At 46.4% G+C, this 27,895-nt stretch overlaps 1 pseudogene; it reads right to left on the reverse strand.

The window, feature by feature from the left end:
- Nucleotides 1-27,895, reverse strand: part of LOC115083564 — a 79,266-nt pseudogene that overhangs the window by 46,162 nt on the left and 5,209 nt on the right.

The following is a 27,895-nucleotide window of genomic DNA, read 5'->3' on the forward strand; positions in this document are numbered from 1 at the left end:
CCTGTCGACGCCCAGCCTGGAGAAAAGGAACTGTCATAAAATAGAGAAGAACTCAGGAAGTACTGTCTAGGTCCCGTCAGGTGTGACTTCCAGTCCCTCCAGGTCCTCAGAGTATTGTCCAAGGATGGCGTAATTACCCCACAGTGTAGCCAGGTGTCTTTAGACTGCCACGGAATCGCCCACAGCGGCATTAAGCCCATCAATGCCTGTTCAATAACAGTCCATCGTTTTCGTTCTCCTTTTTTATTCCAGTCTACAATCGCCCGCAGTTGAGCAGCAGCGTAGTACCTCCCCAAGTTAGGAACACCCAACCCTCCCCTATCTCTATGTCTGAACATGGTCGTTCTTGCCACCCTAGGCGGCTTACGTTTCCAAATGAATGCAAATATCTTCCGCTGCCAGCATTTGAGCATGGAGGTAGATATAGGCACTGGGAGCGTCTGGAACAAATATAAGAATTTTGGGAGTACCGTCATTTTAATAGCAGCAATGCGGCCCATCCAGGATAATTGATGTCGGGTCCAGCCATCTATGTCTGCAAATATTTTAGCAATAAGGGGGTTATAATTTAAACGGAATAAATACTCTATGGAGTTACTTATTAGAATCCCCAGATATTTTATTCTCTGTGCTGCCCACCGGAAAGGAAATTTGTCTTTTATGGCCTGGATCTGGTCGTGCTGTAACGATATATTGAGCAGCTCCGACTTTTCTAAATTCAATTTAAACCCAGATACAGAACTAAACTCGTGAAGAAGGGAGACCACTGCAGTCAGAGATCTAAGAGGGCTAGTCAAAGTGAACAACACGTCGTCGGCAAAAAGCGATAGCCTGTAGTCCTCCCCGCCCACTTCCACCCCAGTGATATCCGTAGAGGATCGAATTTTAATGGCTAGGGGTTCTAGAAACAATGCGAAAAGCAATGGTGATAAAGGACATCCCTGTCTGGTCCCCCTTTCAATTGAAAAGGGCTCGGAATATGATCCATTAACCTTTACACACGCCGAGGGATGATCATATAAGGCATCCAGCCATCTAAGGAAAGAGGGTCCAAAGTTCATCTGTCTCATTGTGGCGAATAGATATGGCCAGTGGACCATATCAAACGCTTTTTCAGCGTCTATGGAAAGCAATACTGTAGGTAGCTGTTGTTGCTTAGCCCACCAAATAAGATCTATGATCTTACGGACGTTATCGGCTGCCATCCGACCCGGGATGAAGCCGGCCTGGTCGGGATGGATCAATTTAGCCAGAACCAAGTTTAAACGATTGGCCAGAACTTTGGCAAATATTTTAAAATCGATGTTAATAAGGGAGATGGGGCGGTACGATCCGCATTCCGCGGGGTCCCTCCCAGTTTAGCCAATATGGTGATTCCAGCTACATTGGACCCCTTATACAAGGATTGACCCCCAAGCAGGGAGTTTAACAAGTTAAGAAGTATCGGAGCTATCTCCTGTGAAAACTTTTTATAGAACTGGCCTGTGAAGCCATCGAGTCCGGGAGATTTGTTAACCTTGAGGTCTTTGATTACCTGAAGAACCTCACACAACGATATTTCCTTCTCCAGAAGATCCCTATCATTTTCAGAAAGCTGGGGGAGCGACACCTGACTTATGAAATCCTGGATTCGCTCTGCGCTAATCGATTGCTCCTTGGCAGATAATGACCCATAAAAGCTCTGAAAGCGCTCGTGTATGGCTTTCGCTGAAGTTACAGGAGTGCGATCAGCTCCTCGCTTGTAATCTGACCCTGGGCCCGGCGCCTCAATTTTTGGGCCAGCAATTTACCTGCTTTGTCCCCCAACTCGAAGTGTTGCTGCTTAAGCATATTTAGTTTGTGAGGAACCTCCGCCAGAGTAAGGGAACAATATTGAGTGCGGGCCAATTGTAATTCATGGAGGATGGTGGTATTGGGATACTGCTTGTGAGCAACCTCCAGTCGGGCTATCTCAGCCTGTAATTGTTGCAATTTTTGTGTTTTTATTTTTTTCTGATAGGCTCCCTGAGATATGAATCCACGATTGCCATTTTAAGGAAGGAGCAACGTCCAAAAAACGAAAGTGGAAGAGGGCCCCAGGCCTTCAATTGGGCCTCCAGACCAAGCAATGTGGTTTTAATATTGAGGGCATAGAGCTCTGACAAGTCCCGTGGGATCCATACCCCCAGGTATTTCATCTTGCCAGGCGCCCAAGTGAAGGGGAACTCCCCGGGCCAGCTATGCGGCAAGTGGGGGACAAGCGAGAGGGCTTCTGATTTGGAAAAATTTATGGTGAGTCCCGCAATCTCTTTAAAGAGAGCAAAGCTCTTAAGAATATTCGGGACACTCTGCCGTGGCTGGGCCACAATCAACAGTATATTATCTGCAAATAGTGCTATTTTCATTTGATGCCTCCCAATACGAAGGCCCCAAAACTCCTTGTCCTGGCGAAGGTGAATAGCTAGGGGCTCCAGGGCTAACACAAATAAAAGGGGGGACAGGGGACATCCCTGGCGGACCCCACAGTGTAGGGGAAAGGGTTCAGTCAACACGCCATTAATCAGAATCTTGGCACTGGGGCCCGCATACAAGGCCTGAGCCAAGTCAGAAAATTCCCCTCAAAGCCATCATTTTGTAAACCCCAGAAAGATACTCCCAGCAGAGAGAGTCGAAAGCCTTTGCGGCATCTAGACTCAAAATAAGGGCCCCGACACGAGGATGGTAGCTCAAGGCCGCAATCAGTTGCCAAACGTTTTTAACCCCCTGACGTCCCCGGATAAATCCGGTTTGATCAGAGCGTATAAGGGTAGGGAGAATCACGCTCAGCCGGGCTGCCAACACTGCTGCGAATATCTTTACATCATTGTTTCTCAAGGAGATGGGGCGGTAAGAACCCACCTCCTGGGGATCTTTCCCAGGCTTGGGGAGCAGGATTATGGTGGGACTGGTTTTCTGCTGCGCTAACCAATGTCCCAAGAGTAGGCCATTAAGGTATTTCCCTAGGACAAGGAGCACTGGGAACTTTAAGATCTTATAAAAATTCAGGACCCAGGCCGTCAGGTCCCGCCGCCTTTCCGGGCTTCAAGCCGTGAATGACCGCATGGAGTTCACTATCTCGAATAGGGGCCATTCAACCACAGCTGGTGATCACGTGTCAGCCTGGGCCAAGAAAAAGCTTTAAGGAACTGAGAGGATGCTTCTAAACTGCTAGGTTTTGCCGCGTATAAGCCCCGGTAGTATCTAAAGATCTCTCAGCAATATCCGACATCGTAGATTTAGGGACCCCCCTCCCATCCTTTATACAGGTAAGAAGCGACTTAGGCCCTCTCGCCTTGATCAGCCGCGCCAGCAGCTTACTGGGCCGGTTCCCATGTTGATAGAGTTGAAATTTATAGTAACAGAGAGGCTTCGAGGCCTCTGGGGCAGCAGAGTATTTAGCCTTTCTTTAATGCCATAAACTATCTGTTTAGTGGCGGCCGACAAGGCTTGCATGTGCCGTAATTGGGCTCGTTTAAGGTCAGCAGTGAGGGCCAAAATCTCCTGGTTAGGCTTTTTGTTTTGGGTCGCAACATAAGCAGTAATAGCGCCCCTCCTAACTGCCTTCCCTGCGTCCCAAAGCACAGCAGGGGAGACGTCCGCTTGTGAGTTATTGGGTATCTATTCCTCCCGCTGCTCAGTATTGATGAAAACCCCTATCCAGCATGAGACCCTGGGGACACGCGCCACGGAAAGGGGGGATTCACGGGAGGCCCAATCCCTATGCTTACCGGAAAGTGCTATCGCGCCGAGAGAGGCTATGGTCACTCGGGGGCAGAAGGACTCGGAAATCAGGAAATAATCTAACCGAGAGCAGGTATTGTGAGGGTGTGAAAACAAAGTGTAAATCCCTCTCCCCCGGGTGAAGGGCCCTCCAAATATCCATCAAGCCCAGTTCTTGACACAGAACGTTTGCTCCCTGGCAGTGACCTTGACGGTCTATTACTTTGGGGGGGGTTACAATCCTCCTGCTTATTTGGTACAAAATTAAAGTCGCCCCCACGCAGCAGGTCGTAGTGAGTAAGCCCGGCCAAGATCCCCACCAGTTTAGCAAAAAAGTACTGAGAGTATACATTCGGTGCATGTATGTTACACAGAGCTCTCCCTGCCTTCATCATCCTGCCCCACTCTGTCCACCTGAAAGGGTCATTGTTTGGGAAGGAAAATAGCTACACCCCGTTTCCCTGAGGACTAAGAGGAAGAAAAGCAGAGCCCCACCCACTCCCTGCGCAGCTTGGCATGTTCTGTGCTCGGCCGGTGAGTCTCCTGAAGGGACACCCCCTGGGAGCCAAGTCTCTTAAAGGCCGTTAGCAACTTTTGCCTTTTAATAGGAGAGTGGACGCCATCCACATTCAAAGAAGTACTTTTTTTTTTCCATTTGTATTTTATTGGAAGTAAATTGTAAACAAGCAATTATAATCATCATCAACTTCAACAACAGTGGCTTATTTTCATAGCAATGCAATTCTAATACATTATCATCCGCTGCCTCTCAACCACTATCACTCCCTTAGGTTTAACCGGAAATCCCCCACCCCTTCCCCCCTCCATATGCCCTTGCTCCAGGGTCAAACAAACAATATTTAATACCTTATAGCACAAATAAAACTAAGAAAACTATAGAATCGAATGGACCTAAGACCTTCACAAACATCTTCACTATATCAACATGGCAAGTAGACCGCTTGTCTCAGTTAAAGTCACCGTGATTGAACTGTCTCTTGCCAAGCTTCATAGGCTGCCCACACCTTGTAAAACTTTGGGAGGTATTTATGTTTACATGCAGTTATTTTACTCAAGGTATATATACCAGACACCTTGCGTTGTACCTCCGACAATTTCGGAAGGTCAGGTGATTTCCAGTATTTTGCAGGTATGCAGCGTGCAGCAACGAAGATATAGTAAACCAGTCGATCAACTTGTAAAGGTTCAGTCCCAGTAGCACTATTCAGTAGGACTTGACCTGCTGTATACTCTCCAGTATTATGATGGATGGCAGCCAACCAGCTAAACACTTGTTGCCAAAATTGTTGAATGTAGGGGCATGACACCACATATGGAAATAGCCTCCGTCTTGTTGACATCCTTTCCAGCATTTCCCAGAGAGATTGGGATATATTTTGTGCCATGCGAGAGGGCTTCGATGCCAGCGATATAGAAGTTTATAACAGTTTTCAATTAAGTTTGCTGCAATCAGTCCTTTGCCAGTTTGCTTATATACTTCAGTCCAAGCATCATAGTCCAAGATTACGCCAAGATCTGCCTCCCAGGCTTTAATAAAATGAGCTTTGACTTTAGTGGTCGTGTTCAAAAACCATACATTTTTGAAATAGTTTTTGTGATCTTGTTGGCCCCTCTTTCAAAGAAAGTCACTCCGGCTTTCAAGCTGTTAAGCAACATAGGAGTGTTCAGAAAATGGCTAATCTGCAGGTATCTAAATCTTTCAGAGGAGGGCAGCCCATATTTGTCACACAAATCTGCAAAAGCCATAACCCCTTGCACAGTCCACACTTGATCAATAATTACAATACCACTCTTTTTCCACTTAGAGTACGCTGAGTGCGGTCTACCCGGGGTAAATGTTGTATTATGAAATAGGTAGGTTTGAGTAGAGTAGATCCTATTACCCATGATAGCCTGCCGCCATTGTTCCCAGATCTTTAACGTATTGGATAGAGGGGCAGAAACGGGTTGCAATGGCGGCCAAGTTGTTTTTGGTTGCCAGGTTAACGCTTGTAGTGGAACCCTGCCAATCAAAGCTTGTTCCATTAGTATCCACCGTTTAATAACCGGTGTCCTGTGCCAGTCTATAATAGCTCGCAGATGAGCAGCCACATGATACCATTGCAAATGGGGTACCCCCAGCCCTCCACTCTCTTTGGGAAGGTATAATATTTTCCTAGCTACCCGGGGAAATTTACCCCCCCAAATAAACTTCAAAAAGCGACGTTGCCATTTGTCCAAGTCTGCCTTGGGGTCGTACGTTGGCAATGTTTGAAACAAATAGAGGAGGCGGGGCAGCACATTCATCTTGATCACAGCAATTTTCCCCACCCACGAAATATGATATCTGTCCCACTCCTCCAGTTCTTTATATATCTTGGTCAGCAAAGGGGTATAGTTCAAATTATATAGGTCGCCAAGATCCCCCAGATAAACCCCTAAATATTTGATTTTCTCTTTCGCCCATTTGAAACGATGGGCCGCTTGTAGTGGTGCCACCGGACCCTTAGGGATCGAGATATTGAAAATCTCTGACTTGTCCCAGTTGATTTTAAATCCAGACGCTACTCTAAAACTAGATCTCTCTCTCTCTCTATCTCCGTCAAAGACTCTGCTGGTTCGGATACTTTCCTTACTGACTACTTACTCAGGGGAATGGATCAAGGTCACAGCTACCTTCTTGCTCTACTGGACATTTCAGAGCTTTTGACACCATAAATCACACCCACCTCCTTGCCCGCCTAACTGACATTGGCCTTTCCGGCACAGCCCTTAAGTGGTTCTCATCCTACCTCGACAATAGGAAATTCACCGTGAAAACAGGCAATGCTGAGTCCTCCCACTATGCCCTCGCCCAAGGAGTCCCCCAAGGCTCCTCCCTCTCTTCTACCCTCTTTAACGTTTACCTCACCCCCTTGTGCAAACTCTTATCAGAACTTGGCCTCAAATTCTTTCTCTACGCTGATGATGTGCAAATCATCATACCCATTCAAGGCTCCCTATCTGACACCCTTGAATCCTGGGGAAACCATCTCGCTGCCATCAACTCCTTACTTACCAACCTCCACCTTGCTCTAAACACTGCCAAAACTGAACTCCTCCTCATATCCCATCACCCCCCTACTAATCCCGCACTCTCAATTGACTCTGCTATCAAGATTCCTCATGCACAGCCCTGCGCAAGGAACCTGGGGGTCCTAATCGACCAACAACTGAACTTCAAAAAACATATCAGTGCCATACTCAAAGAGGGTTTCTTCAAACTTAAAGTCTTAAAAAACCTGAAACCTCTCCTTCACGCTAGTGACTTCCGCACTGTCGTCCAGGCTACACTGGCATGCAAGATGGATTACTGTAACTCCCTCTTTCTTGGTCTACCCTACTCCTCCTTAAAGCCCCTCCAAATGCTACAGAACCCTCTCCAACGCTCACAAATACGACCATATTTCCCCTATACTGAAGGACCTGGCTCCCTATTCCCTCCCGCATCCTCTTTAAATCCCTGACCATTATACATAAAGCCTTATATTCCCATCACTCCAACTGGCTGGCAGATCCCCTCCAATTTGCCTGCTCGAATTGACTGACAAGGACCACTAACAAAGGGTCCCTCCATGTGCCATCCCTAAAGAAAGCGCACCTCACAGCTACAAGGGATCGGACGCTCTCCATTGCTGGACCTATGCACTGGAACTCACTCCCAACCCACCTCAGACTTGAACCTTGCATCACCAAATTCAGAGCCCAGCTCAAAACCTGGCTATTCAAACAAGCCTTTCCCCAACACCCTTGATGAATATTGAATTGTGATGGATCATGACCTGAATTTGACTATGACCTTGTTCTTATGACATTATAGTTCACTTGTTGTTTGTTCCTATGCTTCTCTGCTCTCCTTATGGTTTTTTGTACCCCTTACCCTTCCCCTGTTACTTGTAATTTCCGTTGCTTTTGTTCCATGTAAACCGAGGTGATGTTTCAACTAACATCGGTATAGAAGACTTTTAAATAAATAAATAAATAAATAAATAATGTGAATAGAATATCATCTGCGAAAAGGGCAAGTTTTGTTGTAAAATCCTGTACCGTGAGACCCTTGATATGAGGATTGTGCCGGATGCGGATTGCTAAGGGCTCCAGAAATAGGGTAAATAATAACGGTTACAATGGGCAACCCTGCCTGGTGCCTCTCTGAACCTGGAAAGTATCGGAATAGCCACCATTCATTTTTAAGCATGCCCTTGGGGAACCGTAAAGTTTTGTTATCCAATCTACATAAAAGGGACCAAATTGCATCTTTTCCAGTAATTTAAAAAGATATGGCCAGTGCACAAGATCGAATGCCTTTTCAGCGTCGATCGTGAGAAGCACAGCTGGTTGCGCCCACCACATAAAATCAACCGCTTTCCGAACATTATCCGAAGCCATCCGACCTGGAATGAAACCAGCTTGATCCGGAAATACAAGCTCGCCAACCACCCCCTTCAATCTATCAGCCAATATCTTAGCTAATATCTTGAGATCTATATTTATTAATGATATTGGCCTATAAGAGCCACAGATTGTGGGGGTCTCTTCCTGGTTTGGCTAAAATAGTTATGCCCGCTTTATTTGCCAACGTCAAAATTGTGCCCCCAGCCCTCAGGGAGTTGAACATGGAGGTAAGTGGGCCACTTATAACTTTAGAAAATGTTTGATAAAACTTAGCAGCGTAACCATCTAATCCCGGGGATTTTCCAGGCTTCAAATGGCGGATAGCTGCTTGTACTTCCAATTGGGATATTTCTTTATCTAGACTAGTACGTCCCTCAGCATGCAATATGGGAATATGCTTGTTTGTTAGATATTGTTCTATATCCGCGTCAGCAATTTGAGCATCAGCACTATAAAGTTCAGCATAGAATTGTAGAAACCGTTTCCTGATATCTGTAGTGTTGGTCAAAGTATTGCCTTTATCATTTTTAATTTTAACAATAGTGTTTTGTATCCTGAGGGCTTTCAATTTTTGGGCAAGCAATTTCCCTGCTTTGTTCCCTCCTTCGAAATATTGCTGTTTAACCAGAGACAGTTGGTGCACAATAGTGTCAGCATCTAGATTTGCCAGTTTTTCTCTCAGGATCTGTAAGGAACGCCAATACATACGAGCAAGTGTGGCCTTATGTAATTTTTCTGTATCCTGGATCTGAGTTAATAACCCATTTCTTGCCCTAGCTTTTTGTTTCTTAACATGGGAAGCGCATGCAATTAGATGGCCTCTGACTACAGCTTTTAGACCCTCCCATACTGTCCCCTGGGAAACTTCCCCATTATTGTTGAGAGATATGTATTCCTCAATCGTAGTTTCTAACTGAGAGACAAACTTAGGATCCTCCAAAAGTGAGTCATTCAGCTTCCAGTATTGTTGTCTGCGATCTAGAAAATGAAAAGATAGCTGTGCCCAGATGGGGGCATGATCGGACCAAGTAATAGAGTCGATATCTACGCGGGTGATGCTATTAATAAGTCCTTTATCCACTAATAATAAATCTATTCTGGAGTAGGTATCATGCGGGCGTGAGTAAAAACTGTAATTTCTAGATTTAGGAAATCACGTCCTCCAAGCGTCTAACAAGTTTAAAGAGGTCATCATCCTTTTTAGAATCGCCCGATCTTTACGTGATACATTAGACATCCCCAGAGTTGGATTAAGCGTCAAGTTAAAATCTCCTCCCATCATTATTAGCCTTTCCGCTGCATTTTGCACTATATGGGATAGCGATTGGAAAAACTGCCCCTGATGCTGATTAGGTGCATACACTGTCACTAAGCTGAATACATGTTCTCCAAGGGAGATGACCACTATTAAATATCGTCCCTCTGGGTCTCTTACACATTTAATCTCATTAAATATGAAATCATCCCTGAAAAGAATACCCACTCCAGAGTATTTAGAATGCTTATGTGCTGCTGCCCAGTACTGACGCGGATACCTAGGGGATCGCATTAGATGAAGGTATCTATTCGAGAGATGTGATTCCTGAATCATTACAACAGCAGCCTGCAATCGTTGTAATTCCATGAAAAGCTTTTTGCGTTTGCAATGATTCTGCAACCCCTTAACATTTAGAGAGATCACATTAAAATCAGCCATGATTTCTAGTCCCCATAATTAGCAGAATTTATCATAACATATTCCCCAAATTTATAGTTGAGCTGATCAGGTGACAGTACAACGCTATGGGAAATTTCAGTTGTAGGTCCCTGAGAAGCAATACAAGATAAAATCCCCATCCCATATACACAGGAAACAACCATGAAACTTTCATACACTAATAAGGTACACCAAGTAAATCGGAGCAAGAGCATCCCTCCCCTCCCCATCCCGTCCCCTGTCCCAATAGGTTCCCTTGACAGCCGTCTCCGAGGAGAGGACTGAAAGTGGACATGAGAGAAAAGTCAGCAGGATATCATATGTCCCACGAGTCAAACAACATCCCCAACTACTATAGAGTAATTTGGACCCCAGACCGGATCCATCATTCTGAGATGAAAAAATAGCAGTACTTGAGTAGTTATCAATGCACTCCCGTGCTCGGCAACTCATCTTCAAGTATAAGCAGAGGGAGTATTTGGGCTAGGAGAATTTCTCTTCAATCGCCGACCTCCCTTCTCAACTCTCTGCCATCTTGGTACTTCTGGTCTCCTCACTGGAGGTGCTGGTGTAGACACCTTCACGTCCTGCTCTGAATAGTCTGCTGCCCGAAGTGCCTGGGCTGCGTCAGACCCTCCTTCGTAAACTGTAAGCCACAAGGGTAGAGCCATCGGTATTTCAGATTTTCCCTCCTGAGCAGCGCTGTCACAGCTTTGAGCTCTTGCCTGCGTCTCAGGGTCACTGCTGCCAGGTCAGCATATATAGAAACAGTATGGCCCTTCCACTGGATATTGGCGGGCTGGCGCGCCAATTGCAGAATTTTCTCCTTTGCTTGGAAGTGATGAAAGCAAACAATGATATCTCTAGCCTGATTTTGCAGCCATGGCCCCAGCGCTCTATGAGCCCTATCCAGTTTACAGTTGTTACTTTCCCCAGAGTCCAAGCCTTCCTCCGGGCCCGCCAGTCCTTTACAGATCTCTTGTATGAACTCAAAACAATTCTGTGTTTCCTCTGACTCCGGGATACCCCGGAAGCGAAGAGTGTTTCTACGGGCTCTGTTTTCAATATCTTCGAGCTTTAGAGATAATTCTTCATAATTTTGCTGCAGCCCCGAAAAATCAGTGCTCAGCGTTTTATCTCCTCACCTTGCGCTTCCATCTGAGTTTGAGTATCATCTTGCCGGCGTCCCAGTTCCACCATTTCTTCTTTAATTTCCCCAATAGCCGCCATAATGTCTCTTTTATGATTTTTAATAACCAGCCTTAACTCACAGAACCACTCTCGAAATTCGGCCCGAGTCGGGACGCTGGTATCGCCTGTTGTAGCAAGGTCTGGATCTGTAGCCGAGGTAGAGTTATGTCCGGGCCCAGACATCGCGTCCGCCATCTTGGCTATTTCAGCCTCGGAGTTCTCGTCTGATTTCTGATATGAGAACTGTTTGAAATCGAGCGTCTTCTTTTAGATGTCATCCGCTCGGCTTCTGCTCTCGAAATATGTATTAAATTTATTTCTGCCTCAGGCGGAAAGCCCGATGTTTTGGGATGCTCGTTTGCTCCTGGGAGAGACAACGATTCAGGCTGCCATCCACCCTGCTGACGTCACTTCCTCTCCCAAAGAAGTACATTTTATAGTAGCCATTGGTATCAACCAGGCCGAGACCCCCCTCCCCAGGGTAAAATGCAGGTAGAATCTGGAACGTGAAGTCCTGCGGCTCCCCAGTCTAAGCCACCAGGATCAAAAAGAGTAGTAGACACAGTCCGGCATGAAAATCTCGGCATATGCATGGTGCAACACTTTACATGATATACTCCCCCCCCTTCTCCACCCATCCCCCTGCAACCATACACACATCTCTGCAAAATAGCCATTCATACCCATGAACTCCAAGAGGCACAGGCCACTAGCGCTGCCCCTTGGAGAGTACCAGCAGCCCCCTCTGACCTCCCCCCCCCAGCAGATCAAAAACACAGAAAAGTGAACAGTAACAACGAAATTTAACCAATTAATCTTGATAGACAACTGGAAAACAAGGGATGAACTGAGAACCCTTCCGCGGATAATAGAGGCCCATTCCAAACAAACGGGACAGAGTTCAGGCCTTTCGTGGTTCCATCACCTCCTTCTCTCTGCGCAAATGGAGAGACTTAGGAACTTTCCCCTCAACACAGAAGGAGATTCAAAAGTCAGTAAAGGGAACCCAGGCAGCACGTGGCATGTAACAGGAGTAATAGTGACCAGGAGCCTACTGAACGCGGCAGGGCTGAAGTACGTCTTGTCTGTAGTATTCCACATTCTCAGTATCTCCAGACCGGAGAAGTCAGATGCTCACGCAGGGCCCTCTGGTGCCAGAGTGGTTAGGAAGTGAGACGCTTCCTCCTTGGTAGTCAGGAACAGTGTCTGATTTGCGTGCTGTATGCGCAGCCACGCCAGATAGAGCAGTGTGAAAGTGATTCCACATTTATGTAGCTCTGTACAAGCCAGCACTTAATGCTGTACAGTTACCGCGGCCGAGAAATCATTGAAAAGAAGTATTCCACTGCCCAAGAACTCCAGGACAGGATGTTTCCTATATTCTCTCATGATATGAACTTTATGACTCCAATTCAGAATGCGGTCCATCACAGGACGCGAGCGTCCTCCCACCTCGCGCGTCTGTCCCATCCTGTGGACCCACGAGCTGTGCCAGGCCCAATTTATTTGGAAGCCAGTCCTCCAAGAATACATAAATTTCAGGATCTGACACCGATTCCGGCAAGCCCACGATTCGAAGATTATTGCAGTGATTTCTATTTTCTTGATCCTCTATCCGCTCTAGTAGAGTAGCTTGTTGATTAAGCAAAAGCTGTACCTGCTGTTCCGAGGCCACGAGGCGATCATCTTGTTCCCCCACGCGCTGCTCCACGCCGTCCAGCCTCTTTGCCTGGCCCTCTACTGAGGCCTTTACATCATCCATGGCCGTTTGTATTTTTATTAGTCTGTTGTCGAGAGCCGCGGAGACTCTCGACGAGATCTGGAGCAGTACGTCTTCAGAGATAGACACTAGCTGTTTCGGGCTGTCGGTCCCGGCCGCCATTTTGGGTACGTGGCTTTGCCGCTCCGTAGCAGTGCCGGCATGGCGATGGAACAAACCGCATTCCCCGATGCCGATTTTGCCCGGAGACACGGCGTTAACGCTCCAGGTGAGAAGGACCCTGCTGTTTGCCACCGGGATACGGGGAATCATTTTACACGGCGATGGTAAAGGATTTGGGGGAGAGGGTCGCGAGCTCGTTCCTTAGGCTTCCGCCGCGGATGACGTCATCCCCGGAATTCAGAGTAAAGCCTCTTAATCCATGTTAAGAAAATACCCCCATCCCCATTTTTTCTAAAACCAAAAATAAATATTCCCAATGGACTAAGTCAAAGCTTTTTCTGCATCTACTGTGAGTAAGATCATAGGAAGCTGAGTTGCCTTAGCATGTCCTAGGATATCTATTACCCTTCTCACATTATCTGCTGCTAAGTGACCAGGCACAAAGCCGGTCTGATCTGGGTGGATCAGTAGGGTAGTTACCCTTCCCAAACGAGTCACTAAGATTTTTGCTAAGATTTTTAAATCCAAATTTATTAAAGAGATGGGTCTATATGATCCACATTGAGTGTTGTCTCTACACAGCTTAGCTAAGATAGTAATTCCTGCTTTGTTAGCATGAGTGGTAATTTGCCCATCTTCCAATAGACTATTAAATACTGCCACCAAAGGTTGAGATACCACCTTGGTCAGTTTTTTATAGGAGCAGGCTGTAAAGCCATCTATACCTGGTGATTTTCCCAATTTTAAATCTTTAATGGCTTGGAGTACCTCCAACTCTGTGATAGCTTGATTTAGTGTCCCAGCTCGAGATTCATCCAAACAAGGAAGTGGTATAACAGCTAAATAGTTTTATATGCCTTGTTTGGTGATATCAGATCTCCCAGTGTAGTTGCTGATAAAACTGGGTAAATCGATTACATATACTATCATTGTCTGTGACCACTTCTCTGGTTTCCAACCGAATTTTCAGTATTGGATTATGAATCATTCTAGCTCTCAATTTCCTAGCTAACTGGCTTCCTGCCTTATTACCCCCCCCTCGAAAAACGGCTTTGTCCAATTGAAAGGCAACATCCTGTAAGGATAAATCCTTTAATTCACTGCGTAAATGCGCTAGCTGTAAGAAAATTATTCCTTACCTGCTAATTTTCGTTCCTGTAGTACCAAGGATCAGTCCAGATAGTGGGTTATGTCCCCCGTCCAGCAGAGGGAGTCAGACCAAACTTCTGGGGGAGGAGCTACATAAGCCCATAACCCAGGTCTCCTAACTCAGTAAACAGGATAACAAAGCCAGAACAGAGAAGAGACGGAGGGATCAAGTGAAGAAACCAGTAAAAACCGAACCAAAAACACCTAGCAAATGGAGAACAACTTGTGTCTCAACTGAGAACTTGCAACAGCACTGTAAGAAGAATCCTCCCCGTAGGTCCGGGGAGGGCAGCAATAAGCCCGAACCCAGAAACGAGCAGAGGCTTCCCAAACAGACCCCCAAAGTATAGGGAGGGCATCTGGACTGATCCTTGGTACTACAGGAACGAAAATTAGCAGGTAAGGAATCATTTTCTTTTCCCTGAACGTACCAGGATCAGTCCAGACGATGGGATGTACCAAAGCATCCCTAAGGGTGAGCCATAGATAGCCCTGCTCGGAGGACTCTGTCACCAAAGGAACCGAAGTTCGAGGACCGGACATCCAGACGATAGTGACGAGCAAATGTATGGAGAGACTTCCAAGTGGCAGCCCTGCAGCTCTCCTGCGCAGAGACGGAAAGACTTTCCGCATAGGAGGTAGCTTGCGAGCGAAGAGAATGGGCCTTGACTGCCAGAGGAGGTGACTTCCCCGCTCCAATGTATGCTGCGGCAATTGCAGCCTTCGACCAGCAGGCGATGGTCGTCTTAGAGGCCCTAGAACCTTTGTTAGGACCCGACCGGAGGTCGAACAAGTGGTCAGAGAGACTTAACTCGTTGGTGACCTCCAGGTAACACATCAGACAGCGTTTGACATCAAGTTTGCGTAGATCCCAAGAGACATCCGGAGAGAAGGAAGGTAATTCCACCGTCTGATTAAGATGAAAAGTCGAAACCACCTTGGGGAGAAAGGAGGGCACCGTGCGCAAGGTGACACCCGTGTCAGTGAATCTGAGATACGGTTCCCTACAAGACAGCGCCTGCAGCTCTGAAATGCGGCGTGCCGAACTAATCGCCACCAAGAAAATTGTCTTGAGTGTGAGGTCCTTGAGAGTAGAAGAACGAAGAGGCTCAAAGAGAGGTCCAGCAAGGACCCGAAGCACAAGGTTGAGGCTCCAAGAGGGACAAGGAGCCTGTTGAGGTGGTCGCAAGTGCTTTACGCCTTTGAGGAAGCAGACCACATCCGGATGAGACGAAAGCAGGATGTCCTCATCGTGACGGAGCAGAGCCCCCCCAAAGCGGCAACCTGGACACGCAGAGAATTATAAGCTAGACCCTTGTCCAGGCTCGCCTGCAAGAACGATAGGATCTGTGGAACCGAAGCGTGAGACGGACGTATGGAGCGCGACGTGCACAAAGACTCAAAGACCTTCCACACCCGGACATAGGCGACGGAAGTGGACGTCTTGCGTACCCTAAGTAACGTCGAAATCACGGCCTCCGGATAACCACGGCACCTCAACTTGCGCCTCTCAAAAGCCAGGCTGCAAGACAAAAGCGAGACGCCTCGTCGAAAAATATTGGCCCTTGCCGAAGCAGTCGGGGGAGATGACCTAGGCATAAGGGACTCCCCTCCGCCATGTTGAGTAGATCCGCGAACCACGGCCGACGAGGCCACTCTGGTGCCACCAAAATTACCGGCCCCCGGTGGCCCTCTACCCTCCGGAACACTTTGCCCACCAGGGGCCACGGACAGAACACATACAGGAGGATCTGCCACGGCCACGGCAGCACGAGCGCATCGACCCCCTCTGCACCGCGCTTTCTTCTGCGGCTGAAGAAGCGAGGGGCTTTCGCGTTGCGGGCTGTGGCCATGAGGTCCATGTGGGGCATCCCCCAACGTTGAACTATCAGACACATTGTATCTTCCGAGAGCTCCCATTCTCTGGGGTCTAGATGTTGTCGACTCAGGAAGTCCGCCTGTACGTTGTCCACTCCTGCAATGTGTGATGCCGCTAAGCGAAGGAGATGGGTCTCCGCCCACTGCATCAGGCTGTCCGTCTCCAGAGAGACGCGACGACTCCGTGTGCCTCCCTGACGATTTATGTATGCCACAGTGGTTGCGTTGTCCGAAAGTATTCTGACCGCGCGCTGGTGAACCAAGGGAAGGAAGCCCTGGAGTGCTAGGCGAACAGCTCTGGTCTCCAGCCGGTTGATTGGCCATTGCACTTGAGCTTTCGTCCACACCCCCTGTAGAGATCAGGACTGGCAAACTGCTCCCCAGCCTAATAGACTGGCACCCGTGGTGACTACTACCCAGTCCGGCAGTTCCAGAGAAATCCCCCGGGGCCAAGTGGGTGGGGTCCAACCACCAGAGGAGACTTTCTGCGGCGAGGCGAGGTATGGGAAGGAGAACCCGAAAATCTCGCGACACTGGTTTCCAGCAGGAAAGAAGGACCCACTGAAGAGGGCGCATATGAGTAAAAGCCCAGGGAACCAGATTTTTATTAGATGCCATGGATCCCAGGACCTGCAGATAATCCCACTCTATGGGCCACGAGAGTGTAGAAAAACGCTGTATTTGGTCTCACAAGGCATGGGCCCACTCTGGACGCAGAAAGACCATGCCCGTCTTCGTGTCGAACCGCGCTCCCAGGAAGTCCAAGGACTGAGATGGCACGAGGTGGCTCTTGGTAGCGTTGATGATCCATCTCAGGGATTGAAGCAGTTGTACCACCCTGTTGACCGCATGATAGCCCTGATCCAGGGATTTCGCCCGGATGAGCCAATCGCCCAGGTAAGGATGGACTAGAATACCCTCCCTGCGTAAGGCGGCCGCCACCACCACCATAATCTTCGTAAAGACGCGAGGAGCCGTCGCCAATCCGAAGGGAAGGGCCTGGAACTGAAAATGTTGCCCCAAAATCTTGAAGCGGAGGAATCGTTGATGCGGCCTGCAGATTGGGATATGTAGATACGCCTCCGTGAGGTCCAGAGAGGCCAGAAATTCTCCCTAGTGTACCGCCGCCAGCACTGAGCAAAGGGTTTCCATCCTGAAACGTGGTACCTCGAGGGATTTGTTCACCGACTTGAGGTCCAGAATGGGACCACGAAGTAAATAGAGTAGTGACACCTGCCCAACTCGGAGGCGGGAACAGGTACGATGGCCCCCAGCGTGAGAAGACGGTCCAGGGTCTGTCGAACAGCCAGCTGCTTGTGAAGGGGCCGCATGGAGAGAAAATGAACCAGTCTCTGGGGGTGCGTACAAAATCCAATGCGTAACCGTGCTTTAGAATATCCAGGACCCACTGATCCGACGTGATTCGGACCCACTCCTCGTAGAAGAGCGAAATCCGGCCCCCTATCCTGGGAGACGTCGTGTGGGTCAGCCTGGCATCATTGAGTTGGTTTGGAAGACGCTCTGTGGCCCGGCCCGTCCTTGCCGGGCCTGCGACCTCGAAAAGGCCAGTTCCATGATTGAGAACGGAAATATGGTGTCCGAGTGGTCTGTTTCATACTATGAAAGCGGCGTTGCGAACGAAAGCGATTCCTCGAGGCACTGAAGGACCTAGTAGAATGTGGACGGTCTTCAGGAAGTCTGTGTACTGCATTCTCACCCAGGGACTTAATGATCTGGTCCAGGTCTTCCCCGAAGAGGAACTTTCCCTTGAAAGGGAGGGATCCCAAACAAGTCTTCGAGGAGGAATCAGCTGACCAGTTGCGCAGCCACAAGAGGCGGTGTGCCGAGACCACGGCCACCATAGAACGGGCCAGGACCCGCAAGAGATCATATAAAGCGTCCGTCCCATAGGCGATCACGGCCTCTAAACGGTCCGCCTGGAGTGCCTCCTATGTGGGAAGATCCTGGGAGGTTTGAAGTTGTTGGACCCAGCATAGTCCTGCCCTTTGCGCCAGAGAACTACAGATGGCTGCTCACACCCCCAGCGCCGATACCTCAAAGACCCTCTTGAGGTAAACCTCTAACTTCCTATCTTGAAAATCCTGCAACGCCGTGCCCCCCGTGACCGGGATAGTGGTACGCTTAGTGACCGCAGAGACCGCGGAATCCACCGCAGGGACCTTAAGCAGCTCCAGAAACTCCTCCGGTAGGGGATACAGTTTTTCCATTGCCCTGCTGACCTTTAGGGTGACCTCGGGGGCATCCCATTCCTTCGAAATCAACTGAAGCGAAGTAGGGTGAGTAGGGAAAGCCTTGGCCAGCGGACGGAGCCCGGCCAAAAGAGGGTCCCCCTTCTTTGCCTTGGGGTCGGGTCCCGGCGGCTCTGGGGGAGGGTCAACATCTAGCTCCTGCAAGATGTATGGAATCAAATCATCCAACTCGTCCCGTTGAAAAATACGGAGCACCCGGGGGTCGTCCCCCTCCAGCTGGGCCGCTAACAAAGGATCCTCTCCGGTCGGATCAGGGACCGGTCCCCTCCCTGTGGAGAGGGATAGGCTCTGGGCGAAATGGGGAGATCCCGGGGCGCACCTGTCGTCCCCCTGGGCTGTGTGTCACCTCCCCAGGTAGGCTCCACCCCCCAAGGGGGGGGTCCGTCCTTGCCAGCTTGGGAGGAGAAGGCCCCTGGCTGAAATCTGGCGGCTGAGCCATCCGCTGAAGAAAAGCATTGTGCATCAAAAGCACAAACTCCGGTGAAAAAGCTGGAACCCCCAAAGGAGGTCCCCCAGATGGCTCCCCCGAAGGAACTCGAGACGCAGGGTCGAGAACAGGGGCTAAAACAGGAGGCAGCGTCAGGAACGGGGCCTCCAACTCGTCCTCAGAGGCTCCTGCCTCAGACATGTCCTGCCGCAAAATGGCCGCCGTTCCCACGTGGAGCGGGAACAGGGCCTGTCGCTGTCCTCCCTCGCGGTCCTGCCCACGATCTCCAGCGCTGCCCCCCCCCCCTGTCGCGAGCCACCTTCCCACCAGGGAGGCAGCTCGTGCAAAGCCCCTCCCGCGATAGGCGACCCCCGAGCCGGCCGCACGCCTTGCAGACAGCCGCTCTCGGCATGATGGGTCCGGGGGGAGGGGCGCGAAATACTCGCTCTTCAGCGCCAAGGGAAAGCCGCAGCTAAAAGACCGCCCCAAGAGCCCCACCGACCCGGGAGGCTGAAGAACCGCCGGAGAATGGGACCTTCCGGCAGCGGTAGCGGCCCCGGGGAATATTACGTCGTGGGGCGGACACGAATGGAGGGGGGAGGGAGGGGGGAGAGGTTAGAACCTCTAACATGCATCCCCGGCGGTCTGGCGCGAAAAAGACAAGCCTGTGAAGAAATAAAAAACAAACACTTACCCGACTCTAGAGAGGGGAGACAGTAAGGAAAGAAACAGGCTGTCAGCAAGTAGTGGGAGGGGGGGGGGGGGGGGGGGAGTCAACGGAGTGAAGAGCTCCGAACTACAACCAGCCCCCTTTCAAAATTTTACTTTTCTGTTTTTTTTTTTGTCAGCTTGATCCCTTAGAAAATAAGGTAAGAGAAAGCAAAAACAGTAGCCTAGGTGAGATAAGAAAACTCCACCAAGCTATTGAAAACAAGGGGAACTGGAATTCCCCTGCTCCTTCTGCTGGAGTCAGAGCACTACTGGGCTACGAGACCTGGATATGGGCGTTTGTAGCTCCTCCCCCAGAAGTTTGGTCTGACTCCCTCTGCTGGACGGGGGACATAACCCACCGTCTGGACTGATCCCGGTACGTACAGGGAATGGCCCGTTCTAAAGTCTACTCCCCGCTTGTGTCCAGTTTCTAATTTACCAATTCTTTGTAGTAAACTTAAACGTTTTTCATTTGTTTTTTTCTGCAAATATGATACCCTTGCTATCAGTTTACCCCGAGCCACCGTTTTAAAGCATTCCCAAACTGTAGCTGCTGTTACATCTTCCCTAATGTTTTCCTGTAAACATTGTGTCATTTCCTGTTCCAAAACGTCACAGTATTCTTGATTGTTTAGAAGGCTTTCATTAAGTCTCCAATATCGCTCCCCAGATTGAACCCCCAAGCCCTTTAGTGTGTTCCAGAAGGCAGCATGGTCTGACCAGGTTATGGGCTCTATCCCCATATCCTGTACTGTATTCATCAGGGCTTTGTTAACTAAGAAACAGTCAATCCGGGAATAAGACTGGTGCACCTTAGAATAAAATGCCATGCGTCAATTAAGTTCCATTCTTGCAGGAGGAATTTTAATCCCTTTCTGTGAGCTCTCGAATAATCACCAGGTCCCTTACTAGACTCTAGGAACGGATATCTAGTCAAATTAAAATCGCCTCCAATTAGGAGTTTGCCCTCACTCATTGCTTCATAGTATTGGATAGTTGTATCAAGAATGGCCCTTGCCCAGAATTTGGTGCATACACGTTAATCAATGTATATATGGCCGAGCCCAACATAAATTTAAGGATAAGGTATCTACCCTCGGTATCACGCACAACCGAGAGTACGTTCACAGTAACAGATTTAGCAAAAAGGATCGTTACCCCACCATATTTATTATCCTTAGTTGCCGCTGAGAAATATTGATTGGGAAAATGGGTGGAGATCATTAATATTTTATATTTTTTCCTCAAATGTGTTTCCTGGCATAACAGGATATCTACCCGATCCCAGATTGCAACTTGTAGTAGGCATTTTCTCTTACGTTGGGTATTTAGACCTTTAACATTCCAAGAACATATTTTGAGTTCTCCCATATTAGCGGCAAATTACATAGAACGCGATTCTGTCACCCACTGTACAAAGCACAAGTTACACCATACCCCATATATACATAATGACAATCTTTCCGTTATATAGACACTCGTAGCCTCCCCAATAACTGCCCTACGATCCTGCTGTGGTGAGTCCCCATAAGGCACCTCCCTGTGGGTGGAGTCAACTCTTGCCACAGTCTAAGGGCCCACTTTCTAGTTCAACACACACAGAACGTAACACTCCTAACCCTGCCCACAAAGCTGAATGGGGAAAGGGACCCTGTTACTGCTGCACTCGTTCACTATGCTCTGTGTATGGAAGTTGCAGAGCAAAAACCACTCTGAACCACTTAATGAGTGATGACACTCACCCCACGCACTGAGCCTGATGTCACCTTTGCCACTAGAAAAAAAACAGGTCTATTGTGTAACGCCACTTGCCATCCCTAACATTCACTCAGGGTAACCCTGTGGTCACTTGGAAGATCCCGCCAAGCACTGCCCAGGCCAGCCTACCCCAGCATGGCAATTTCTTATGTTCTTATACTGGTACCTGCCACCTGAATTCCTGCTTGCCTCTTGGCAAATTGCCCACCCACAAGCTATCCCCTGGTGGTTTCTAGGGACACTGAGGCCCCTCACAACAAGGGTCACACAGTTCCTAGAAATACACCCCCAGACCATCATTACAGATTATTGGGATCATTAGTTCAAGACAGGGAGAGCTAACAAACCAATAAGTTTATTAAGAAAAAGTAGGAACAGTGACCAGATAAAAGATTTAAACTGTAAACAGAAATAGGCAAAAAAGGACGATACTGCAAAAGTTAACTGAACACTTTCAATACTTAGCTGGGGAGGTCAGGAAAAAGGCTGTCCACTCTCGTTTGTTTGGAACGGGTCCACAGAAGCTGAACAGGGCCTCAGCACAGAGATCTTCTTCCTCTTCACTGCTAGCTGAGGCTGGAGAGTTCCAGAACCCTCAGGGTAAGTTCTCTGTCTCCAGGGCCAATCAGGAAACACAGTATTAATAGTGAGCTTTCTGGCCAATGGCACTGCAGGGTGTGTTTTAGTGTTACATGTACTCAGGGCTGCTGGGATGTGAATGCTGATCAAGCCACCTTCAGTCAAGGCAGCATCCAAAGCCTCTGCCTGAACTACAGTGCAGCGGTCAAACACTACCTGCAAGCCAGCACACAGGGAATGAGCTCTCTGGGGAAAAGTGTCACATGGCAAAAAAATAAACTACAAATCATGCAAAACCCCCATGTTGCCAAAATCGCTACTTAGCTGAATAACATATTCAGCTAAGTAGCACTGCTCCGATCCACCCACTGCCCACCCATAACTTACTCAGCCATTGAACATAACTGGATATTCAGTAGCAGTAAGATGGATGGATAAGTCCTAATTATCCAGTTTTCTGACATCTGAATATCAACCTCCCTGATTCTTATAGCTTATGTGATGGAAATGGAGAAGTTTTATTGTTCTTGCATCCAGCATTTTAATATCTTTATTAGGCCAGTCTTCTATTCCAAAACTATATGAAAGCATATTAACTGAATTTGACTCCTGTGCAACTTTTTTGGTGGCTTGCAAAGTCTTCCTTTCTACTGAAGTTTTACCAGACACAGTACATTAACTTGATTTTCCTCCAGTATGAATTTTCTGATGCTGCATGAGTGATGTCTTCTGACTAAAGCTTTTACCACATTCAGTAATTTTTTTTTTTTAAACTTTATTAGGTTTTTCAAAGATTTACAAAGCACAACTCTCAAAGAAATAAAAGTACTGTTATACAACAATGAATGATATTGAAGAAGCAAAACCTAGAATTTTAACCTCCCCCTTCAAAAAACTCCAGCCCTCCCTATTTCCCCCCCTCCCCCCCTCTACCCACCCACTGTACACGGGATTAATAAGTATAAATGTCTTTATGCCAGTATTCCAAGATCCTTATGTCGTGTTCTCTGAGTAATAAACTTGTCCGCTGGTGAAGAAGGCTCATTGCATCATCTGGCAGTTGTATGTTGTCTTTTCCAAAGCCCATGGATCTCGATAATTTCCAATGCGTGGAGTTAAATATTTTGTAAACGCTGCCCACATGAGCTTAGTCTGCACAGATCTCTTTGGTGACTCTGGCTTAATAATAGCGTGCTCCATAGAGCAAAGGCGAATCATTTTCTGGAACCAATTGTCATAGTTAGGGGGGTAATTATCTGTCCAATTTGCAAGAATGAGTTGTTTCCCCACCTTCAGTACATTTAAATGAATTTCCTCCAGTATGGATTATCTGATGCTGCTTGAGAGACGTCTTCTGACTAAAACTTTTATTACATTCAATACATTTAAAAGGTTTTTCTCCTGTATGGACTCTCTGATGCAGCATGAGAGAGTGCTTTCGACTAAAGCTTTTACCACATTCAGTACATTTAAATGGTTTTTCTCCAGTATGTGTTCTCTGATGCTGCATGAGAGATTGCTTCTGACAAAAGCCTTTACCACATTCAGTACATTTAAACGGTTTCTCTCCAGTATGGATTCCCTGGTGCTGCATGAGAGATCGCTTCTGACAAAAGCATTTACCACATTCAGTACATTTAAATGGTTTTTCTCCAGTATGGATTCTCTGATGCAATATGAGAGATGTCTTCTGACTGAAGCTTTTACCACATTCAGTACATTTAAAGGGTTTTTCTCCAGTATGTGTTCTCTGATGCTGCATGAGAGATCGCTTCTGACAAAAGCCTTTACCACATTCAGTACATTTAAATGGTTTTTCTCCAGTATGGATTCTCTGATGCAATATGAGAGATGTCTTATGACTGAAGCTTTTACCACATTCAGTACATTTAAAGGGTTTTTCTCCAGTATGTGTTCTCTGATGCAAAATGAAAGGCGCCTCCCGAGTGAATCTTTTACCACATTCAGTACATGTAAATGGTTTTTCTCCAGTATGGATTCTCTGATGCAATGTAAGACATGCCTTGGATCTGAAGCCTTTACCACATTCAGTACATTTAAATGGTTTCTCTCCAGTATGGATTCTCTGGTGCACTGTAAGAGCTGTTTGGTCCCTGAAGCCTTTACCACATTCCGTACATTTCAATGGTTTCTCTCCAATATGGATTCTCTGGTGCACTGTAAGAGCTGTTTGATCGTTGAAGCCTTTACCACATTCAGTACAGTTAAATGGTTTATCTCTTGTATGGACTCTTTGATGCTGCATGAGAAATGTCTTCTGACTGAAGCTTTTACCACATTCAGTACATTCAAAAGGTTTTTCTCCTGTATGAATTCTCTGATGCAATATGAGAGATATCTTCTGACTGAAGCCTTTACCACATTCAGTACATTTAAATGGTTTCTCTCCAGTATGGATTCTCTGGTGCACTGTAAGAGCTGTTTGGTCGCTGAAGCCTTTACCACATTCAGTACATTTAAATGGTTTATCTCCAGTATAGATTATCTGATGCTGCATGAGATGTGTCTTCCGACTAAAGCTTTTACCACATTCAGGACATTTAAATGGTTTTTCTCCAGTATGGATTCTCTGATGCAATATGAGAGATGTCTTCTGACTGAAGCTTTTAACACATTCAGTACATTTAAATGGTTTTTCTCCAGTATGGATTATCTGATGCTGCATGAAACGTGTCTTCCGACTAAAGCTTTTACCACATTCAGGACATTTAAATGGTTTTTCTCCAGTATGGATTCTCTGATGCAATGTAAGACATGCCTTGGATCTGAAGCCTTTACCACATTCAGTACATTTAAATGGTTTTTCTCCAGTATGGATTCTCTGGTGCACTGTAAGAGCTGTTTGGTCGCTGAAGCCTTTACCACATTCAGTACATTTAAATGGTTTTTCTCCAGTATGGATTATCTGATGCTGCATGAGCGATCGCATCTGACAAAAGCTTTTACCACATTCACTACATTTAAATGTTTTTTCTCCAGTATGGATTCTCTGATGCTGCATGAGCGATCGCATCTGACAAAAGCTTTTACCACATTCACTACATTTAAATGGTTTTTCTCCAGTATGGATTCTCTGATGCCGCATGAAAGATGTCTTCCGAATAAAGCTTTTACCACATTCAGGACATTTAAATGGTTTTTCTCCTGTATGGACTCTCTGATGCTGAATGAGATATGGCTTCAGATAAAAGCTTTTACCACATTCAGTACATTTAAATGGTTTCTCTCCAGTATGGATTCTCTGATGCCGCATGAAAGATGGCTTCCAATTAAAGCTTTTACCACATTCAGTACATTTAAACGGTTTCTCTCCAGTATGGATTCTGTGATGCAATGTAAGAGATGCTTGGTTACTGACACCTTTACCACATTCAGTACATTTAAATGGTTTTTCTCCTGTATGAATTCTCTGATGCAATATGAGAGATGTCTTCTGACTGAAGCTTTTACCACATTCAGTACATTCAAAAGGTTTTTCTCCTGTATGAATTCTCTGATGCAATATGAGAGATATCTTCCGACTGAAGCTTTTACCACATTCAGTACATTCAAAAGGTTTTTCTCCTGTATGAATTCTCTGATGCAATATGAGAGATATCTTCCGACTGAAGCTTTTACCACATTCAATACATTTAAATGGTTTTTCTCCGGTGTGGATTCGCTGGTGGATAATGAGTTTGCACTTCTGGCTGAAGCTTTTACCACACTCAGTGCATATAAATTGACTTTCTACTTTGGGGATTTTCTTCTGTTCTGAGTCAACTGCCTTACCACGGAAGCTTTTTTCAGACTGAATGCAAGACAATGGTCTTTCACCATTAAGTTTTTTTCTGCCTCTTAAAATGACTTCCCCCTCACATAAACTTTTATTGCATTCATTACTTGAAAATGCTCTCTCTCCTGGTTGGAATTTTCGTTGTCTTGTGAAGTTTCCTTTCTGATTGAAGTTTCTGTCACCATCAGTACTAATGAATAATTCTTCTCTCTGGATTGCTTGGTTCATTATTAGGTCTTGCATTTGAATGTTTTCTCCACTTTCAGAACATGAAAATGTTCTCTCTTCAATCTCCATTTTCTGATGATGTAATGAAGAGAACTCAGAACTGTAAGATTCTCCATCTTGAGGGCAATGAGAGGGTCTCTTACCTGTGTGCGTTCTTTGGTGTATTAATAAGGATTCCCTGCAAGAAAAGGTTTTCTTGCATTCGATACAAGTGAAAGTGCTCCCTTCAGTGTGGATTCTCTGGTGTAATTTCAGAGATAACTTCTGTTTGCATGGAAAAGGTCTTGCTCCTGGGTGATTTCTCTGGTGCAACACAAAATGACACTTTCTATTAAAGTTTTTCCCACAGGTGTCACAGTGAAAGGATTTCTTCCCTTCCTCCTCTGTCTGCTGGAAGTCAGAAGTTATTTGATCACTGTTATTACTTTGGAAGGGATTCTCTCTTCTCAGATGTCTCTGGTGCTCAGGGATGTCTGTGAACTCCTTGTCACTTCTCTCACAAGCAGTGACTCCATCCGGTGAGTCTCCTGCAGAGTCTTGCTCCTTCTTCTCTGATTCCTGCTGTCTTTGGCTAATGTCTCCCCCCTCAGTCCTCTGGGCAAGATTCTCACAGAAATTTCCTGATTGTCTTGGTGTAAGTGCTAATACTATAGGGTGTTCTTCTCGATTCTCCTCCCTCTTCTCTTTCTGTATGACCTCATTGTCTGCTGGATATAAAAAGAAGGAATTAATCATGTGTAAGTGACAATGGCATGGAAAGCTACCAATAACCTGAGATGAGACGTTCAGAAGGATCAAATAATCAACACATGCTATCTCTGATATTAAAGAATTCTATGACTTAGCAGAAAGCTTTATGTGATGCCTATGAAAACTTATCTAAGCTGTCTTTATAGAAATAAAGACCTGGCTCTTTACAAAAGCCTACTCTTAAAGGTCTAGCTCAGAACCACGTCCCAGATCTTGAATCATTCTCGCTTTTATAATCATATCAAACAACTCCTAATTTTATCCTTGGTCTCACAATTCCAAATCATTAAATATTTGAGCATGCTACACCAATACCTCTTAATCCAGATGTAACCTCAGTTTTTGAAGTCTTCACACCTATAGAAATAACCGCCAGTTCTTATTTACTTAACCCTGTTCTGTAGACGTAAACTTTTCATGAAGACTGTAATCTGTAAGCAACTGTATTTATTATAAGAATTTGTATTTACTATTTATATTTATTATTTAGCTATTAACATTGTTCTGTTACCACTTGGTACTATTCTCTCCTTTACCTCAAACTCTAAGTTCCTACTAAGTTAGCCATGTTATTTATACCCAATCGTTGAATGTAATTGTATATTTGTTTAATTGTTCAATCTGTTTGATGTAATTTTCTGTTCCTTGTTCTGTGTAAACCGAAGTGGTATGCCTTTAAATAAATAAATAAATAAAATATTCAGAGAAGTTAAGAAAATCAATGAGTTCTCTCTACCTTACTGCATAGGATGCAGAAAGAAAGCTGATGCAATATAGGAACTTTGGAGATCACACAGGTCCCTCCTTTAGGTCTGGTTCCTCTGGGCTTATCTTTTTATTTATTTAATAACATTTATAATCTGCTTATAGTGGATCTGCCAAACTAAACATTATAATAACAAGTTAAAATAATAATCATGGACCATTAACCTTCAGTGATCTAAAAACAAGGGTTAAAATTTTAAATTTAATCTACTGCTACAGCAGCAACTGAAGTAATTCACACAGCAGTAGAGTTGCATGATCCCAAGGAAAGCTTCTTGTAACTAAACGGGCCGTGGACGTTTGGAGCGTCTGCAAGGCTCGCAGGCTAGAGTGAGGCAGACCAATCCCTAACTTGATGCAATCATCAACAGTAGAGGGCAAAATAGATTGTACATCCAGATTGCCTCTCCCAGCGGATTCAGAAACCGAGGAATAAATGGGTTTCAGTGGGCTCTGGTAGAACAAGATCTGTAACTCAGACATCCAATTTCCCCCAACTTTGCAGCATCCTGTATATCCACCCCACTACTCCCACACAGGAGTCAGACATCCAGAATTCAAAAACCCAGGATGGTGAAATTACTACTCAGCTGATAATTTTCTCTCCTCTAGGACAAGCAAGCCTATCCACATAAGTGGGTTA

The sequence above is a fragment of the Rhinatrema bivittatum genome, chromosome 2, assembly GCF_901001135.1.
Source record: "Rhinatrema bivittatum chromosome 2, aRhiBiv1.1, whole genome shotgun sequence".
Lineage (NCBI taxonomy): Eukaryota > Metazoa > Chordata > Amphibia > Gymnophiona > Rhinatrematidae > Rhinatrema > Rhinatrema bivittatum.